We start from the raw sequence: 2,708 nt of genomic DNA, 5'->3' as shown, positions 1-2,708 counted from the left end.
TTATATATATATATATAAACCCTTTTCATGATTGGAATATGACAAACCAATAACTTTCTCTTTCTTTTATCATTTTATGGCAACCATCTCTTTTCTTTTAAGTCATGAACTGAAAAATAAAAAAAATCAAGTTTTCAACTAAAATAATTTTAGTAAATTCACCTAAAATACAAATGGGTTTAAAAAAGAAGAGGGTTTGCTTGCTTTGTGTATTGAAGCTTCACAAAAAAATTCAATAATGGATGCCAACATTATTCATAGATGTAAATCAACATCAGCAAGTTGTGGTTGCTAGATTTGTAAGCAAATAGAAGGGTTGCTAGAATTTTTTTGCGAGAGGAGGCAACAGTAGCAACAGTAAAAAAAGAAGAAAAATAAGAGGAGGAAACTATCGGTTATAACTTATTTATATTTTTCAACAAAATAGTTTTGTTTATAAATAATGAGTGTCAACTTTCCCATGAAATTGCCGAAAAAAATTATTTTTTTAGTTTTTTAGCTCGTCAACAATTCTGTTGGAAATTACCAACTAAATATATTCCATTAAAAATTTATGTGAAAATTCTCCATTGCTATTTCAATTGAAAAGTAGCAACGAAATATTATCCCTTAGTTTTTTTGTTAATGTTATTTGTTAATTTTTTTGATAGTAATGGCAAGTGTAAAAGTCATAATTTGTTTGATTTCTAATATGTATTTTGTTACTATATATTATTATGCTTAATGTACGGATACGCGTATATACATGCTTTAGTCCTTGTACTTATAAATAGTCAAAATATATGTTAAATATTATTCTTTCATCAAATTGGGTGAATTCACTCTTTTGTTTTAATATTATTCTAGGTTGTTAGCTTTTGTTAGTATGTTGAACTTTGATTGAAATTTCCTTCTATTTTGTTTATTAGTATGTTTTACTTGCTATTGTGAGATTTTTCTTATTTTTTGTGATTTAATATGTTAGATACTCCATTATTACATTATTTTCATTCATGTTTAGATTTTTATTTCAAATATTGATTTTTATTTTTGTAATAAGTAATTTATTCTTTTAAATATCATGATAGTAGGAGTTGTTATTACTAATGCTCAAAATAAAAATTCAACTAATAAACTTTAATTCCATTCATTTTACTGTTTTTTTAGAAAATTATTTAAATTTAAAGATAATATCTGATTAATGTCTTGAAATTTAAAAAATAATAAAAATATGTTCTGTTGCATTTTATATTCCTAAAATACAAAAAAATAAAATTATTTTAAGATATATTCAATTAAATATATTTTTATTTATTTCTTTTATTTTAAAATATTAATCAAACACAAGTAAAATATTATTTTTTTAAAAAGCAGAGTATACAAAGTATGAGTTCCAATCCAAATCCGAACAAGATTAGCTCAACCGGAGACTTTTCCAGCCCAACCCAAAGCCCAAAATTGCAACCAGTTACTTCTCAACACTTCTCCTCTTTGAAGTTCTCAACTCTTCTCTTGAAGTTCTCGTTCAACTTTCAAGAGAGAGAGAAACAAATCGACCGATGGCGGGAATGGCTGAAATGCGGAGGAGACAAGGAGCAGACCATTAGCTCCTCCTGCTAGAGTTTTTCCTCCTCCGCCTAGTGATCGTGAGAAGGTACAAATTCCTTTCTCCCTTTCTTGCTTTTTCCAGGGTCTCAAATGTACTACACCTTTCGAAGGTTTTTTATATATATACTTAATCTATGTTTTATTTTGATAATGAAGTGATTAATATGTTTTTTATTGTTAAATATGCAGACATGTACTTTATTGCTTCGGTTTTTCTAACAACGTATGCTTAATTTGTGGAGCAAATTATAAGAATCTATACATAAAATTGAACTATAATTTGTGAATTACTGAATTTCCTGGCAGGTTGGAGAACATCATAGCAAGGAGGATTTTGCTGTGAGAGGCAAGGAGCCGAAAGACGGGGTTCAGATTTATACATGGAAGGATGCTACTCTTCACAAGTTAACTGAACTTGTAAGTTGATAAGATGTTGCACTGCTTTGCTTATGAATGTTGAATGGGAATTGGCATGTCATTGGTGATATCTGTGGCCTTATACTTAGGAGCAGATGCGCTCCCAAGGTTGCGAAGCATCCAATGCTTTTGCGTTGGGGTTTCCCATCAGAATGGGATGGGAAAAGTGGACAAGGAGATTAGAGTATCAGAATTGTAGCAAATATATAACGTGTGCTTATATTTGCATGTTCAGTTATCTCAAGTTCTTAGATATAAGGTGTACTATTACTTGATAAATTTTAAGATTATTAGCTTTGATAATTGATACTCTGCAATTGGAAGGTTGAAGCTATTATCTTTCCTTTTCTTAGAAGGGGGAAGGGCTCAAGTAATGCAGAACTTTTTTTTTTTCCGGGGCAGTACCTGATGTGCCTGTGTACTTGGGCTATCACATTGTCGTGTCATGAAGTAATTATTTATAACCAGATTGGAAATAAAAATTGTAAAAGAACCTCTATGGTCCTGCATTCTTGAGAGTGTTTGGTTTTGTCAATCCACTGAGCACAATCTGTTTCTCTGCAATATTATACCTTGTAGACATGTAATGAGATTAGAAATTGGAGTCATTGCTCCTATGACTCTGTGTTGACTTATGAATTTGGTGTTTGAGAATTGATGATTAAACCAAAACAGTCTGAATAAGTTTTTTTTTGGCTACCTTG

The 2,708-nt window shown here is 30.0% G+C and overlaps 1 long non-coding RNA gene across 2 annotated transcripts; it reads left to right on the top strand.

The window, feature by feature from the left end:
- The first annotated feature begins 1,482 nt into the window (after window positions 1–1,482).
- Window positions 1,483–2,692, top strand: LOC105120288 (uncharacterized). Of its 2 annotated transcripts, XR_841295.1 has the most exons (4): window positions 1,483–1,633; window positions 1,777–1,810; window positions 1,894–2,004; window positions 2,361–2,692. It is a non-coding gene; the product is annotated as an uncharacterized LOC105120288 (long non-coding RNA). The 2 variants fall into 2 exon arrangements; XR_841294.1 differs by lacking the exon at window positions 2,361–2,692 and having other exon boundaries at window positions 1,894–2,347.
- Window positions 2,693–2,708: the final 16 nt, after the last annotated feature.

This window comes from Populus euphratica, unplaced genomic scaffold, assembly GCF_000495115.2.
Source record: "Populus euphratica unplaced genomic scaffold, PopEup_1.0 scaffold6127.1, whole genome shotgun sequence".
Classification (NCBI taxonomy): domain Eukaryota; kingdom Viridiplantae; phylum Streptophyta; class Magnoliopsida; order Malpighiales; family Salicaceae; genus Populus; species Populus euphratica.
This window is presented reverse-complemented; position numbering and strand designations above follow the sequence as displayed.